This window comes from Symphalangus syndactylus, chromosome 12 (genome assembly GCF_028878055.3).
Source record: "Symphalangus syndactylus isolate Jambi chromosome 12, NHGRI_mSymSyn1-v2.1_pri, whole genome shotgun sequence".
NCBI lineage: Eukaryota > Metazoa > Chordata > Mammalia > Primates > Hylobatidae > Symphalangus > Symphalangus syndactylus.
This window is the reverse complement of record NC_072441.2, coordinates 140,783,630-140,801,795: the sequence shown is the minus strand read 5'-3', so window position 1 is coordinate 140,801,795 and position 18,166 is coordinate 140,783,630.

Below are 18,166 nucleotides of genomic sequence, written 5' to 3'. Positions count from 1 at the left end.
CTGAGGCATACTGCAACCTGAGCGGGGGCTAAGCACTTCTTTCCCCCAACCCTCTCATGCCTCATCTGTGAAAGGGGGGCTGATGGTACCTACCTTGTGGTGTGGTAGAGGGGCTTTTGTGAGATCCATCACCTCTCTGGCTTCATTTTCAGTCTTCTCCCCTGACTCACTCTGCTGCAGCAACAATGGCCTCTTTGCTGTTCCCCAAACATGCCATGCTCACTCTTACGTCAGGGCCTTTGCACTGGCCGTCCCCTCTACCTGGAAGGCCCTTCCCCAGATGTCTACATATTTGGTTCCTTCGGTGGATGCCGCTCTTCACCACGTGTCCCCAACTCTACGAAGCCTTTCCCAGCCACCTGATCTAAAATGACAACCCTCCTCTCTATTTCCCATCCTGCTGCCCTGGTTGTTTTCCCTCTAGGCACTTACCACGCCCGTTTACATACTCTTGGCCTAGCTCCTCCCTCTAGCAGGGAAGTTCCCCGAGGGCAGGGAGTTTTGTCTCTTTGGTTTGCTGCTGTATCGCCAGCAACCCGGGCAACATCTAGTTCATAGTAGATGCTCACTAAATATAAATGTGAGTGAATGAATGATAGATACGCATAACACAGTCTCCTCCCTCTGTATACCCTGAAATGTCGGGTTGAATTAATTCACAGAAGCAGAGGAGGTAGCTTGGGTGGGGAAGGATTGGAAAGGAGCTAAGCAACCCACTGGCCCAGCCAGGCCCTGAGGAGACTTCCAAACCCAATTAGCAGTTTTATTAAAGACAATAGGATTAGAAGCATTTGCAGCAAACGTTTACTCAGCTTGAGCTCTCTCTCTCCATCCCCAGGGCAGTGCCTTGCTTCTCAGTCTCCCTGCTCAGGAGACAGGGCTCCCAGCAGGTCTGTGACTGGACCCAGAAGATGGGAGCTGGAGATCTGTAAGAATGGACTCCCCCCTCTCTTCTGTCGTCCCCCACTCCTACCTGCTGCCCTAGCAGGGGTCCCTCCCCTCAGAGCAAAAGTGGGAACTTCACACCCCTGGGCTTCTGCTCCCTGCAGAGGAAAATGCTGTGTACATTTCCATAATCAAATTTCCTTTATGTTTACCCGCCTCTGGGCTTTTGCACTTGCTGTTCCCTCTCCCCAGCTCTTGGTGTGGCTGGTGCCTTCCCACACTTCAGCTCTATGCCCAAATGTCACCTCTTTAGGGATACCCTCTCTGACTGCCCTACCTCAAGGGGCCTACCAAAGTCACCTTGCTTATTTCTTTGGTAGCTCTTACCCAGGTGAAATGACCTTGTTTTGCATTTGCTGTAAAAGTAAATGATCCTGACATCAGCCTTGTCATGTTAATATGATATTATCCCCATTTTACTGATAGGGAAACGGAGGCACAGAGAGGTTATGAAGTAACTTTCTGAAGCCACACTACAGGCTGGGGGTGGAGCTGGGAGTAAACTGAAGTTCAGTAAATGCAAAGTCCGCGCTCTTTCCTTGCCATCGCACGGAGTCTCTCCTTAATGAATGGAGGGTCCTGGGGTGACCTGCATTCATAACTCCTGTATGCACAGCCTCATTCAAACACAGAGAACACAAGAATCCCAGCTGGGGAATGGGGGGTGGATGCGTAGCCCAGCAGGCCAGCCTCCACGCCACCAGCATGCTGACTGTTAAAAGCAGAGGTCAGCCTGTGGACCCAGGCATGGGAGGGACAGTCACAGGCTGTGTGTCCTCCAATCCTCAGCCCAGTGGGGCCAGGAGGCTTCACCACATCGGGCAGCAGTATATTCCCACCTGCAGCAGATATTAATTTGGGGTTTATAGAAAAATCCATACATTATGAGTTATCCAGGGCGGCGGTCGTGGGGAGAGGCACAAAATCAATAGTGAGAGATTGTCCTCTTTCACGGCTTCTGTAAACAGGGCTGCCTGGGCCACTCAGGGTAGGTACAAGCAGCCGGAGGTCAGTGGGCTTCTGGCCCGGTGTGGTGGCGCCTCTGGCTGCCAGCCCTCAGAAGACTCGTTTCGGCGCCTGCTGGGACTGATTTGTACTCTCGCTCGGCACTGTCAAAGGGCTCGGTAAATATTTATTAACACTTCTCCGCAGGCGATTGCACCTTCTTGGCTGCAGCTCCTTGGGCATCAGACTGTGGCAGAGATGCTCCTTGCCATACCCCATGGCTTGCCTCTGTCACACAGCAAGGGGGCCCCTAGGAAGCGCAGAAAATGAGGTCCCAGCCCAGGGTGGAGGCAGTGGCTCCATCTTCAGGGAGGGCTCATGAGGTTTTTGTCAAGGAGTCAAAGCCGTGGCTGAGTAGATGCTGAGTCTGAGAGGACCCCACCCCACCCCCAGTGACTGCTGGACTTATGGCGGGATCCACTTGCTTTCATTTGCAAGCTGTGTCTCACTATTGGCTGGGATGAGAGGTGTCGGAGCAGCGCTGTCTAATAGAAATCTAATGTCAGCCTCAAATGCAATTTTAAAATTTTCTAGTAGCCACATCAAAAAAAGGAACGGGCCAGACACGATGGCTCACGCCCGTAATCCCAGCACTTTGGGAGGCCAAGGCGGGTGGATCACCTGAGGTCAAGAGCTCGAGACCAGTCTGGCCAACATGGTGAAACCCCCATCTTTACTAAAAATACAAAGATTAGCTGGGTGTGGTGGCCGGCGCCTGTAATCCCAGCTACTCGGGTGGCTGAGGCAGGAGAATTGCTTGAACCCGGGAGGCGGAGGTTGCGGTGAGCCGAGATCATGCCATTGCACTCCAGCCTGGGCGACAGAGCGAGACTCTGTCTCAAAAAAATAAAAATAAAAATAAAAAATAAAAAGGAACAGGTACAATTAAGTTTAATAACATCTTTTACTTAACCTAATAGATCCCAAATGTCATCTCAATATGTAATCAAAATGAAAAGGCATAAATGAGATATTTTACATTCTTTTTGTCCTGCCAAGTCTTTGAAATGGGTGTGTGCTTTTATGTTTAGAGCACAATTAAATTTGCACTACCACATTTCAAGAGCTCAGCAGGCACAGTTGGCTACCGCATTGAACAACACAGTTCCAGAAGGCAGTCTGGGCTTCATATCTCTGCCCAGTACCAATACAGGGCCAGGTGCAGGCTGGGTAGTGGGGCTGGATGGGTGGCCTGGCAGTGTTACCCTCCAGATCTTTCCAGTTCTCTTGGGCACAGAGTAGGCGTGAACTTGCTCAGTCCCGGAAGGTGGGGGTGATCACATGACTTGCTCTGGCTAGGGAAGTAGAAGTGGATGTAGTAGGTGAATCTTTAAGAGCCAGGGAGCGATTCACCAGGCTTTCCTTCCCTCTGCCACAGGGACCAGCAATGATCCAGATGGTGGCTGTGCTCCGTCTGTGAGGGTCCCAGAGTGAGACGGTGAGGTGCTGGCCTTGTTGAATGGGGAGGGCTGCTCTCTGCTCTGGAGATGGCACTGTGCTCTCATGTCCACATTGTGGAAGGCGGAAGGGCGAGAGAGGCTGGGTGACACCTCTTCTGTAAGGGGCTTAATCTCATTCACGAGGGCTCTGCCCTCAGGACTTAATCGTCTTCCTAAAGGCCCTATCTCTTAACACTATCATGCTGGTGATTACATTTCAACACATGAATTCTGGGGGGACTTCATCATTCAAACCATAGCACCAGGTGTCACTTGCCCTGTCCACCTTCTGGGGCTGTGGGATGCCAACTCCGTGGTCCCTGGATCTCACAGCAGGCTCCAGGTATGTGGAGTGATGCCTAATGAGTGAGAAGCTTCCTTGAGTGGCTCTGGAACTACAATGGGGCAGACAGAAGCTACTTAAAATGCTGGCCGTTTTATGCCCAGCGGATCCCCTGGCCCTTTCCCATGAATGCCTACTGTTTGCTACGGTCCTCAGAGTGCACACCTGAAAAAGTCACCTCTGTCTCTATAACTTTCAGGTGAGGGGATTTTCTTGGGTTCTTTGTATATTTCCCAACCACAGTCATCTTAGGACTTAGTGGGAGTCTGGGTAGACAGCACACCTAGGGAAGAATGGCTGAAGCCAGGCTAAAAGCTATATATCCACCATGATGGCTGTAGAATTATTCGTGATGACCCACCTGGAAGCAGCCCTCAGCCCATCAGTAAGGAGTGGAGGGTGCTTCAATGATGGGATCCTGCCCCATGGAACCTCTCCCACCCAGTGGATATGGCCACGATGGTTACTGAGCAGCCCTGGGAGGCCCCCGCCACAGCTGGCACTGGATGGCGTCAGTGCCCAATGACTGATGCAATCATAGGAAATGTGCAGGGCAGCCAAAGGAACTCACAAAAGGGAAGAGTGAAGAGCCAAGGGATTAGAAATGATTTTCTCTCTTTATCTAGAGTCTTTATTGTTTGTGGGGCAGGAGTGATCATTTACCACCTCTCCGATTTTCAGGGAGAAGCATTTGCACTGAAACATCCTCCAGACCTAGCTCTTCACTCGCTCACCCCCACCTCCCCTTGAGAAGAGGAGGAACTCCTGATTAGTGGGTTTGGATGAAGGCGCTGAACATGCTCAGCTCCCGCCCTGCCTCTCTCTGGGTTCTGCCTGCAGAAAGCCTCCCTGAATCTTTTTTCCACTAGCGGAGCGGGCTCTGCCTGGGAGAGGCAGATCTGCAGTTCCGGGGAGGAGGTTCTGTGTTCTCCTGTGCGCCGAAGCTGGAGTTTTGATCTCCATTTGTCTGATTCTAGTGGGAAGAGAGGGATGTTATATTGAGCTTTCTTAAGCCTCATTGGTGTCAAAAATGTATCTTGCTAAAAAAGGAAATGGATGATATATTTTTTTTAAGTCAGGATTTTTGCAAAATGCTTGGCTTCAGACGCAGTGTCCAGTGGGCGTTGCCCTCAGTGCTTCTCCTGGGGCGCTCCACTGAAAGCCGAGGGCGACCAGATCATGTCACAATAAAAAGTAACTGAATGGCACAATAAGGAGTACTTGGATCTGGAACAGGCTGGGTGGTGAGGCCCCACATGTTACCCAGGCAGGAGGGCACCAGTCTGCCGTTCACTACCTTGTGTCCTTGGACAAGGTGCCTCAACAAATGTGGGGTGTGGGCTTTGGAGTCACACAGACCTGGGGGTGGTGTCTGACTTCCCCACTTACTGTGAGATCTTAGGAAAATCACTTAACCTCTCTGAGACTCAATTTCCCCATCTATCAAATGAGAGTAAGAGGTGTTCTTCCTCCAGGGTCCCAGGGTGCACATAATGATGCTGAGCTTAGGGCACCATGACCTTTCACTGCTGGTGTCCGGTGGGATGAATGGAGGTAACCAAGAGACACCTACGGGCCTCAGAAAACTCTGGAAGTGCTGGAATTGGGCTATTTTCCCTTCCCCCTCATCTCTTCTGTTCCTCATCTGTCTAATAACCTTTCAAAAACTCGCCCCACCGCCCACCACAGAAGCAGGGAACATGTTCCATGGTCAATGTTCGACCCCCACCTCAGTGTTTTGGGCTGATTTCACGCCAACACGTCTTTGCATTTTGACTCCACCAGATTGAGCCTCTCTATTTCACTGCAGAATTGTGGGTTTTTCTCATAAAGTGTTTACTGGGTATGTCAAATATAATCACAGCTTTATGAATATGAACTAGATTATTTTAATGATTGCAGGTAATTTAAAACTTAAGGGCAATCACATTTTCCAGTTGTCTTTCGGTGCCTTAGAAATGCGGTTCTGAACAGCTGCGGTCTCGCATGCCCGCCCCTCAGCAACGGCCGGGCTCCAACCCCGTGTTACAGTGATCTGGTTATTGTGATTGATGACATTAGGAATAAGGAATCCGCACAGAATAATACAGGTGACTGTCATGCCACAGTGGTTTTATTCATTGTTAGAGAAGTTCATAAAGTTGAAAGAAAGCATCTACGTGGGCTAGAACAGCACAAAGCATGTTTCCGTCCTTTCTTAGTTTGTGAATAAAATGATGAATTCCAGAAGCCTACTTTCACTGACAATTGAAATCAGCCCCGTACACCCCCACGCCTGCTCTCTACCCCTGGGAGTTCTGCTCTGTCTTCCAGTCTCTGCAGGAAGCTCCCAGCCTGGCCAGCCCTAGGCTCCCTGCTGTCCCCAGGCCCCAGCTTCTGTTTGTTCTTCTTCCATGCTGGCCTCATGCAGTCTCTCCCTTGGACCCTCTCCCCAGTCTGGCTGCAGAGCCAGCCCCTTTTCGGTGTGACCACTGATAAGAGACATAGGGATCTGGAAACTCTTTCATCTTTCTAGAAACCAGATTCTCTTTTTAGGGGGCAGCTGTAAACTCCATGGATTTCTGCTGTCCATTTTATAATTAAATATAATATCTATCATTTCTTGAGTGTTACAATGTGCAGGTGTGGTGTTTAACTGCACATAGATTAGCTAATGGAACGGCTTACAGCCACCTCATATTATTGATTTCCTTATTCCCATTTTACAGATAAGGACTCTGAGGCTCAGAGAGGCTACATGATTTGCCTAAGAAAGTACATTTTAATTAGTGGCAGTGACAAGATTCAAACCCAGGTTTTGTGTGGCTCTTAATGGCTACAAAGTTGCTTTTCCTCAGAGAAGCGAGGGAGGAAGAAAGTGGGATGTGCATGCAGGAAAATGTGGGTGCAAAGGTGTAGAGACGTGGGATTTGGAGACGTTCCTGATAATTCTTGGAGGCTGTTTTTTTTGCGGGGGAGTGGGAGGGGAATTGGAAGGCAGGTCCTTGGCTGAACAAGAGATAAGGAGTTAGTTGAGTGGCGGAATGCAGATTGGTGAAGAGGAAAGAAATTTTAAAATATGGAAGAGGAGAGGTGGAAGAGTTTATGGATCAGATGCACTTAGGAGGAGTTGAGAGTTCAGATGAGGGAGATGTCTAAGAATGAGGAGACTCTCCAGACCACATGGTTGCACGAGGTTCTGTGATGCCCTTTAGCCATGCGGGGGGCTGCGGAGATGGAGAAGAGGTGAGAGGTGAGAGGAGATGTGAAGCTGCCTCCTGATACTCACTGCAGTGCGGGCGGGCGGGGGTTGGGGGTGGGGGTCGGGGAGCATAAGTCATGCAGCCCCAGCCCGTGGACTACAGGGGACTGCACCCAGGCTGCTCCCACTCCGCCATCTTCACCTCTTGGGCCGCCTAGAGCTGCACTCTGCAAGGTGACGCTGCAGACTCCCAGCTCAGGGACATGGTTAAGACAGGATGATTTTCCTCTCATTCCTGCTAATTTGCTGCTTCTGCTTAAGCTCGTAAAAAGTTTCCTAGCAAAACCATTTCGGCCTGAGTTCCTGCTGGAGCCCGCTGAGCTGCTGTAATTAAGTTTTGATTAGCCGGTTATAAATTCCCTTTCGGAAGCCAGCATTGCCCTTGGAGGGCCCCGGCAGCGTGTTCGGTGCTTGCCTGCCCCAGAACTTGGGTGATGATTCCCAGTGTCAATGGTCAATGAGCATTGTCAGGGATGGAGGCAGAGATCATCCTACTCAGTGTGACTGAGGTGGGCATGTGCGGGAAAAAGACCCAGGCCCACTCACTACCTCCCAGAAGTGCGACAATGATGGGCTGTGGTTCTGGAGGCAAAGGATGCTGGTATGAACAGTCCCTTTGGAAAGCCCTTCCTGGCTTCTGTTTTATAACTCCAAACAATAGGCCCCGGCCAAATATATTTTTCTAACATCACAAGCTTGTGGCAAAGCCAGTTTTATGGATGCACTAAACCTGCCTTTTAAATTATCATCGAGTATAATAAAACGTCAGAAAAATCATCAATTTTCCTGAGAATGTGAGTAAAGTGAAAGTTAGTTACATGTTGGCATGTGGGCTGCGGTCCAGCTGTGTCTATAATCGGAATTAAGCCCTGCAAGCTTTGTGGGAACAGCTGTTTTCTGATGGAGCAGCCAGGCTTATATTTTATTTGGAGGAGGTAAGGCCGGAACCTCAGAGAAGTGGCCCCTGCCTGGGAGAGGGAGAACTGAGGGCCTGCATGTCTGTAACTCACCCAGAGGCCACTGAGGAGGAACAAGAGGTTCTGAATGTTCCCCGACAAGGACCCACCTTCCACTCCAACCCCATCAAAACAACTTCCAGCTGAAAGCTAAGACAATCAAGATTCAGGATGACCTGGACTATGCAGTGGGGAACAGACAGTAGTGTGCTACACATGTTTAGTAACTGGCTCTCAAAAAAAAAAAAAAAAAAAAGCATCATGTGGCTGGGCACAGTGGCTCACCCCTGTAATCTCAGCACTTTGGGAAGCTGAGGCGGGTGGATCACCTGAGGCCAGGAGTCTGAGACCAGCCTGGCCAACATGGTGAAACCCTGTCTCTACTAAAAATACAAAAATTAGCCAGGCGTGGTGGTGGGCGCTTGTAATCCCAGCTACTCAGGAGGCTGAGGCAGGAGAGTCGTTTGAACTCGGGAGGCAGAGGTTGCAGTGAGCCAAGATCATGCCATTGCACTCCAGCCTGGGTGACACAGCGAGACTCCGTCTGAAAATAAATAAAATAAAATATATATCTCTCTTAAAAAAAGCAGGATGTGTAGCATTTGCTAGGCTCCATGGTGTAAATACGAACAATTTCAGAGTACCAAGATTGGTGCCACCGAGTGAAGCTGGGAAGAGACACACAGCAGTGCACCATTGTGGTATTTCCGCCATACAGATTCAGTGACATAAATAACGTACAGGAGCATCGACGAGCGCAAAATATAGCACAATAATTAAGACATGATGAGTTTTGAGCATTCATTACCTTTGTTTCAATACAATTTATTTAACTGTAAGTTAATATAATTTAATTTTTAATAATAGCTGTGTCTAGCTGTGTTTAACAGCTGGCTTGGACGTTCTTGAAAAATTAATGATGGACTCTTACGAGCCAGTTTGGGCCTGCACCTGCAACCACTGGCACAGGTCTGGGAGCATCCCGCCAGATCACACAGTCTCCCAAGGCAGGACCACCGCTGTCTAGCTCACTGCTGGATCCTTTTCACCCAGCTCAGTGTTCAGCGCTCAATAAATGTTTCTTGAGTTTATGAATAACAGGTGGCAGGAAATGTCCTTTTACAATGGTGTTCTCCAGGGGCTGGACTGATTCAAAGCCAAACAGTTCAGCCCCGCCACTGCCTGGATCCGCCAGGGACACCACCGGGTCATCCTGGAGAAGGGAAGGGGAGGGAGGGAAAGGGAGGGGAAAGAAAGAGAAGGGGAGAGAAGGGAAGGGGGAAGGGAAGAAAAGCCAAGAGGAGGGACAGAAATAGATACAGAATGCCAGCACCTTGACTTTAGCCCCATGAAGCTGATTTTGGACTTTTGGTCTCCGGAATGATAAGAAGATCAATTTGTGTTTTGTTTTTTTAGAGGAAGGAATACATCCCAAGTCATTAAAATGTGTGTTATTTTAAAGCCACTAAACTTGTGATAATCTGTTACAATGGCAATAGGAAACTAACACACCTCTTGAGATACACACCCAGCTTCTCACCACCGTGTTCCCTCTGACTCTGAGCTGCCAAGCCTCTCCTCCAACAGCTGACCTCCAGGAGTCTCATCTAGGCTCTGACTTCCAACTCTCACCTCCAGTCCTGACCTCTCAGGGTTCACGCTAATCTTTTGACACCTTGAGTCTCCTCTCTGATGCCATATCCCCGACACTCACCTCCTATCTCTCAGCTCCTGAGGCTGACTTCCAAACTCCGACCCGCGCTGCTCACCTCCAGCTTCTCGCTCCTCAAAGTCCCCCTCCGACATCTGGGCTTCTAGCGTCCCGCTTCCTCAGTCCTTGGGACCTCTCCCACTTAGACCTCCAGACGGGCCCCCTATAGCCCAGCACAAGCAGAGCCTCGTGTGTGACAGCTCTCAATCCTTTTCCAAGGATGGAGCGAGAGGTCAGGTGCCTTTGGGATGGCTCTGCTTGCCTGTGTTTATTTATATTTATTTATTTATTTTTAACTTATATTCAGGGTACATGTGTAGGTTTGTTACATAGGTAAACACGTGTCATGAGGGGTTTGTTGTACAGATCATTTCATCACCCAGGTACTAAGCTTAGTACCCAGTAGTTATTGTTTCTGTTCCTCTCCCTCCTCCCACGCTTTACCCTCAAGTAGGCTCCAGTGCCTGTTGTTTCCCTCTTTGTGTTCGTGAGTTCTCATCATTTAGCTCCCACTTATAAGTGAGAACATGTGGTGTTTGGTTTTCTGTTCCTGTATTAGTTTGCTGAGGATAATGGCCTCCAGCTCCATCCATGTCCCTGCAAAGGACATGATCTTGCTCCTTTTTTATGGCTGCATAGTATTCCATGGTGTAAATGTACCACATTTTCTTTATCCAGTCTGTGACTGATGGGCATTTCTGAGAAGTGCAGAGGTGATAAGAGTGCGCAGAATTGTCGGCATGTGGGGATAGCAGGCCGGCACGTTTCCTCCTGCAGGCAGCCCTGCTCCTCGGCGCTCAGAGACATAAGGCATTTCAGGAGAAGCGTCATCTCCTAAGACTTTGGCAAGGTGAGGCCTTTCGGTATCCATGGATGCCACCTGTCAGCAGGAACTCCTAGCTGATTTAGAACCCAGCGCCATGGGTTACCTAGGTTGATTCCACGTCTTTGCTATTATGAATAGTGCTGCGATGAACATTCATGTGCATGTGTCTTTGCGTCCTTATGGTAGAATGATTTATATTCCTCTGGGTATATACCCTGTAATGGCATTGCTGGGTCATTCCCTGTGTTTTATATGGTCCAGTAGCTGCAACCACACAAAGGCAGAGCAACCGGCTGAAGAGGGCAGAGTTCTACATTATCATCAACCGGGAGAAAAGAACTGGCTTGTTTTGACAATATACTTTAATAAATTCAACCAAGTAGTCAATAAATATTGAACTGAATTGACCTGAATAATCTAATAATAATCAAAGCTACTGTTGATTGAGGATTTATTATGAGGCTGGCACTTTAGCTACATTTTTCTTCTAATTCCCATAGTTATCTCTGGGAGAAGAACTATTATTTCTCTCATATTATGGGCAAGAAAATTGAAGTTCAGAGAGGCCGAGGGAATTATCCAAGGACACACAGCCAGAAGGTGGTAGAGCTGGGATTTGAACCAGTGTGGTCCAGCGCTCAAGTTCTAACCACACTCTTAATGATTTCTTTTCATTCAAGCCTCAGTTTCCCCAGCTGTAGAAGGGGGATCATGGCAGTACCAACCTCACAGACTGGTGTGGTGATAACTGCAGAATTTCTCTGGGGTTCTTGAAATGCCAGTAGAGCAGTTGGCCCCTGATGGCAGGCCCCAGCCCAGGGCTGGGCACTGGTCACTCTGGGTCCTCAGGGACCCTGTTCCTTTTGTGCAGAGCCTATCATTCCTAGAGAGCAGCCACTCTTTTCCCATGGCCTTCCCTGGGTTTCCTTTTAACAGCTGCTCCGTGCCTGGATGATGCTTCTCCTGAAATGCCTTATGTCTCTGAGCACTGCGGAGCAGGGCTGCCTGCAGGAGGAAATGTGCCGGCCTGCTATCCCCACACGCTGACAATTCTGCACACTCTTGCTGCCTCTGCACTTCTCAGAAATGCTTTTTAAGTGGCAGATGCAGCTTATATTTCCCCTGTGCCAACAGGAGCGCTTGCTGCCAACACTGACGGCCGCCCTCAGACCTGGAGACAGCGTCATGAGTCCTGGGAGAAGCAAATGCTTAGGGCATCTTGAGATGGGGTGGGGCTGGGTTCTAGAGCAGCTAGGGGTCCCTGCTGACAACAGGTGGCATCCATGGATACTGAAAGGGCACACCTCGCCAAAGTCTCCCCTATCCCAGTCCTGACGCGGTGCTTACATTTCCCCATCAGCGCCCTTAGGATAAAGGGCCTAGCTCCAGAAGACCCTTATTAGAATACAAATGTGGTATCTAAGATGAATGAGACACTAGTAAAGCAGGGCCTGGCTTCCTTAGGGACCTCTCAGGACTGGGAACACCATGAGTCCCCCTGAGGGAGGTGCTGAAACAGAGTTCCTAGCAGTGCTGGCTTGAAATCAGAGGTCACCCAGGGTGTAGCTTGATCTGCCTCCTACCAGCTAGGTGACCTTGGGCCGGGATCTTAACCCTTGCTTCACTTTAAAATGAAGCAAATGATGGACTCTATCTTAAAGGGTGTTGGGGGGATTAAATGGGAGAATGCACCTCAAATGCTTAGTACAGTGCCTGCCTCTTAGTAAGGGACCAATAACAGACAGTCATCTGAGATCCTGAGGACACCAAGCTCCAGAACCCAAAACTCCCTGGCCCCAGGCCCCCTCGGCCCAGGACAGGGTGGTCTCTCTGCCCCTGTTCCTTTCTCTTACCTCTAAACCCAGCTTAGGGTGAACGTTCCCGGTTGGCTATAGGCTCATTGGTTATTCCAGTCCTCTTCTGAGCTTGCAGGCTGCCCCTCTGTCCTCCTGCCTGGATCCCTCTGCCCTGTGCTTCCCTCATCCCTGGGCCAGCTCGAGCCTGCATCCACACTCCTTGCCCTTGCCCATCAGTTCCCGACTCTCCTAGTACCTGCGTCTCCCACCTGGGGCCTAGGGATGTGGATTCACGTTCCACCTGCCTGAGGCCCTGGGAGCTGCTGAGTGTCAATTTTCTTAGGCAGTCCTCGAACATATGAGGTGGAAAGTGTCCCAGGGATCTTCAGGCTCAGCCCCCTCACTGAGCACAGCGGGTGCTCTGAGTGCTCAGAAAGAGAAGAGACTTCCCAAGGCCCTGCCAAGTGCCAGGGGGTAGTACCCATATTCTCTGGCAGGGGACATAGTTCTGGGGTTAGACAGGGAGGATATCCTAGAGGGACCTTTAACTTCAGGAAAAGCTCCCAGTGAATTGTGGGGATCTGTTGACTCTTCAGGGACCCTGTTTCTGACAATCCTCTTTCCTGGTGGTCTACGTAAGAAGCTCTGCTTTTATTATCCCAGCTAGCCTCGGAGGAAATAAAAATATTTCACTCCTTTGACATGGTTTTTGCACTGTTTTGCTTTTACAATCATTCCCTTTTAAATGCATTTAGTTTTAAGCTCCTCAAATCCTGTTTAAGTACATGGGGATAAGACTTCAATGAATAAAGCAATAAACAGAAATAAAAAGAGTTGTGAATTTCCTCTTCTCTGCTCAGCCCCTCTCTCCCTGAAGCTGATACCAAACGCCCTTCCTGACTCACAGTAGCTCAGGGCCATTCCCCGCAAGGCAGGGGTTCAAAGTTCACCTAAGGGCTAGAAGCTCAGTGTCTGGGTGTGAGGCCTGTCTGCCTACTCAGCCAGGGCCAGCCCCAGGTCATGGCCTGGTTCCAGGGCCACCCCTAGACCTTAGACTCTGTTTCTTGGAGCCCTGCTTGGTGTCTTGTCTTAGGTTCTCTAGAAGCAGAGCCTGAGAAGGGGACTTAGGTGCCCAAAGTGTGTTGAAGGAATGTGTTGCTTTCAGAAGGAGAGTGAGGGATCAAGATAAGGCTGGGGCAAGAGCTGAGTGAGCAAGGATGAGGTCTCATCTGGGCAGGCGGTAGCTTCAGGCAAAGCACCACAGACTCGGTCCCATCTTAAGGAAAGAGGGTGGCGTTTTTCTGACCATGTCATAGGTTACTGGCTGTGAGCTGCTCTGGGTGGTAGAAGATGAGAATCTTAACCTCATGGGTAAGAAGGCACCTGAGAAGGGGACAGCTGGGAGCCATGAACAGCCAACATTCCCAGCAGTGGAAAGACAAGTGCACCATGCAATCAAAGGGGTCTGGATGGGGAATCTCCTTTATCCACTACAGTGGCCCAGGATCTCCAGAATGGGCCTCTGCCTTCCTCCACCAGGCTTACCCACTGGGGGCCAAACCCCAAGGGGATGAACATTTCGGATCCACCTCACTGCACTTTTATAAGCTCACAGGGCAGGGCTTCTGAGCGCTTCTTTACTGAGGAAGCTCAGAGAGGTTGAGCAATGAATCCAAGGTCACACAGCTGTTGAGTGGTAGAGCCAGGGTTCAAATCTAATTTCTAAAGCCCCTGCTGGCCCCGTGTGCTTGTCGCTGTGCCTGTTAGTCCTCCCAGACTCCACTTTCAGGGACCCTCATTATCTTCTGCCCAACTGCTCAGCATCCTCTACAGTTTCCCCTCTGGGCTGATGGTTCCACTTGATACATTGTCCTCACCCACGGAAGTCACTCATTTCTGGCTTCTGGTTCTCTGCCCTTCCCCCCACACGGCTGCACCTATCTTTCCCCCACCCCCCGGTCCTGCCTACCCCACCTTCAGGGGCCTGAGTTCTGGCAGGAGCTGGACATACATGACTTGCCCACAAATTACATCTCACAGGGAGCCCGGTTCCACCACCACTGCCTGTGCTGACACCTCCATCAACGCAGATCCCCCTTAAGACAACAGACATTTATCCCTGACAGTCAGAGGCACAATTGCAATCAGATGCTGGAGGCCTGAATTCTGGGTTGTCACGGAGTTGATGACGGCCCTTCAGTCAGAGGAAAGGGGCTGGAGGAGGGTAGGGGAGGACTTTAGAAATAGTCCGTCTTCTGTAAGGAGCTATTTCCCCTGGGCCACGGCCGGGCTTCAGCTGAAGGGCAGCGGGGGCCTGCGTTTCCTCTGCCGCTGTTTGGGAGGAGACATGACAGAAATGAAGGAGGAAATAGGAAAACTGCCAGCAGGGTGTGAGTTGGCTGTGGGTCCAGGAAGACGAAGTGGACATGGGTACAGAAAAGGGCCAGTAACCATGCATCTGGAGGAAGACATTACTGGTGCTTACCAGGATCTGGCTGTCTTCTCCCTCCTGGGCACAGGGAAGATGCACTCCTACTTCCACTTGCAACTAAGTGGAGTCACATGTCTAGCCCTGACCTCTGAAATGTGACTGGAAGGGAACGTGTGTCACTTCTAAGCTGAGGCAGCAAAAAGCACCGATATGATTCTCCAGCCCTTTTATTCCTCAGCTGAGGCAATTATGAGAAGACCTCGTGTTGAGATGATGGAATCACAAGATCAAAGTAGCCTAAATCACTGATTTTCACAATGGACGACAGCTGACCCACAGAGGAATCAAAGGGCAGAAGAAGTGAAGATCGCTGTGTTAAGCCACCAAGACACTGGGGCTCATTGTCACAGCATGGCCGGTCCTATGCTAACTAATACAATTGCTGTTCATTGATCATTTACTGTGTGCCATGTGTCGTGCTGTGTGCTTTCCGTGTATCATCTCACTAGATCCTTGCAGCAGCCTTCCAGGCAGAACCTCCTATTAACTGCATTTTACAGATGAGGAAACTGAGGCTTAGAGGGATTAAGTAACTTCCACAAGTCAGACAACTAGCAGGTGGCAGAGCTGGAAGTCAGGCCTGGGTCCTGAGGCATAATCCTTAACACACAAACTCCAAAGAGGTCACCTTGGGTTTTCTGCCCTTATTGGGCTCCTGGTGCCAGGGCTTGGTAGGACACACAGGAGCATGTGAAAGCGGTCCCCAGTGTGTTCCAAATGTCAGTGGAGTTGTGCTTAGTCCAGTGGGTGGGAGTCGGTCATGAGCCACGAGCACACCACTTTCTGCTCCTGTGGGGCTCAGCCTGGAGGAGGGACTGGCTAAGCAAATATAGAGGTTGAAATGAGTATTGGGTGGGGTGTGGAGGAGGGACTGGCTAAGCAAATGTAGAGGTTGAAATGAGTATTGGGTGGGGTGTGTGTCCCCATGTGGGTGCATGCATGAGCAAGCATTTGATAGAATGGGTTCAGCAAGGAGACTGGCCAGATGGGTTTAGCAAGGAGCCTGGCATACTGATGAGGAGGGAGGAGGGTATGTACCAGGCCAGAGAGAGAGAATGGAGTCCCATCCCCATCCTCTCTAGGGAGAAGTAGAGATGTTAGGTTGAATGGGCGCATGGGTCTGACCTCCACTCATCCAAAGCCCTCCTGCTCTCCAGCTCCATCCTTCCCAAGAGAACCCCCTACCCCCTGCTTTCTGCTGAGGAGGCAGGAGACTGCATCAGGGGACCTCTTCCTGTTTCAGGGTTACAGAATGGAGCTACAGGAACAGGCAAATCGTCCCAGGAAGCACAGTGATGAACCCCTTCGTGGACTATGGTCCTGTCCCCACTCCAGGGGTCAGGCTGCCTGCCCAGAAGGCAGGGAGCAGCCTTGTTTGGCTTAGTTTTAGCTTTTGCAGAGTCAAGGGCTGAGTCCTGAGCTGGACATAAGACGGCATATAGACTAGAAAGAGGCAGACAAGCATGAGTCCAAATCCAGCTTTTACCACTTCCCCAGGAGTGACCTTGAACAAATCTCATTCTGTTTATCAGTATTCTCATCTGATCAATGGAAACAACCACCTTTTCCTTGAAGGCCACTTATGAGGACTAAATGGCACACAGGAAGATCCTCTCCCTCCCTCCAACAGCCCCTGGAAGATGGAAGGCAGACCATGGGTCCTCTCTGACTTGGGAACCCTCCTTGGACCCTTCTCTGGGCCATGGAGGGAGGCCTGAGAGGGCTACCAGAGGCCCCACTGTAGGTGGCCCTGCCTTCATCTGGAAAGGAAAGATCAACTTGAACATTAAGCTGCCTTAACTTCTCCCAGCATCACGTCCCTGGAGGGAGTTTTCAGGCCAAGTAATGTATGGCTCCATTTTTAGATGTTGCCGAATTCCATTTGCTGGAGATCTGTGTTTTATTGCCGTATCAGTGTTTCTAAATTGCACTATATTTTCTTAGCTTGATGGGAATTTACAGCAACTGGATTGGAGCGGAATTGGGCTCTCCCCGAGGCCGGGAAATCACTGGGGTCGACTGCTATGGCTGCCTCCTCCCCCTCTGATTGTTTCTTCTAATGATTCATATTAAGAAGGGATCTGAATCTGAGAATAGAGGCCTGGGAGGCCCACATGGTGAGACATCCATCAGGGCTGGGAGGTCTGGGGCTGCTCTCTGTGGGAAGTTGAGCCACCCAGGAGGAGGTGGGAGGGCTGTGGCAGAGGTGCTTGGGCAGAGATGAGTTCCAGGATCGGGATTTGAGGGAGGCCCAGCCAGCAGCCAGCCTCGGGATTGGTGTGTCCAGGGAGCTCTAGACATGAGGTTGACTGCCACAGTAACGGGAGCCATAACGCTGCATGTCAGAACATCCCTTAGTGACCCCACAGCCTTTTACGCCTTCTTGATTCTCCCGTGAGGAAAAGAGGACAGAGAATATTAACCCCATTTTCCAGATGAGGAAACTGAAGGCCTAGGGAGTTAAGTCACGTGGTAGAGCTAAGGTTAAAACCTGGGGCTGTTTGAATCCAAACTGGTGTTTAGTCTCACCCCCACACTGGTGGATTTTTGTTCCCTCTCCTTTTCCACACTGGAGACTTGGGCAGGGTGCTTTCATTTATGGAGCCCTCACTACGCATCAGGCACTGTGCTGTAAGTTCCAGGCGTCATCTAATTTCACCCTCCTACAGGTGGGGGGTACTCAGCCCCTTTTATGGAGTAGCCCCAGGACGTTAAGGCACTTTTGCAAGGTCAGAACAGTGACTCCTAAGCAACAAAGATGAAATTCCATCTTAGCCACCATGCTCTATTGCTTCTAAAGACACCAGCTCTTCCAACTCCTGCTGATGTAGGAATGAGCTGCCTGGCTATGGGGTGGGAGTCCCGATGCATTCTGGGAGTCAGATGGTGTCTGTCTGGTGCTGGGCATCCACCAGGCTGCGGGTTTGCCCCATGAAAGCTGGGTGCTCAGGCTGCACCTGCATTTGAAAGATACCATTTCCCTGGCTCCAGCCTCCCAGGGTGATACAGTACCACCCAGGGCATTGGATAGAGAGAGGAGAGAGTCCCAGGGACACAGCTGGGGACTGCAGGAAGTTCTGGCCCGTCCCTCTGGCAGGTCCAGGCAGTTTATCTCACTTGGCAGCGATCCTCTGTCTAAAAGCACGTCTGACGTTTTGTGCAATAAAGTTAATGGACTTCTCCATCTTAGAGCAGCTGAATTCTCTTGGAGCAGATGCTGAGGGTTATGGATGTTCTAATTAGGAAGCTGCCTTTGGCATTGAGGAGGGAGGGGAGGCTTGTGATGTTCCACACGCCCTGCAAAGACCCCCTGCCAAACTGCTTTTCCTGAGCCTGCCAGTGCAGACATGCTGCGGCAGAGGAAGGAGGAGAAAACGTTTCCTTCATTTCCCATCTTCCACTTCCCTTCCGGT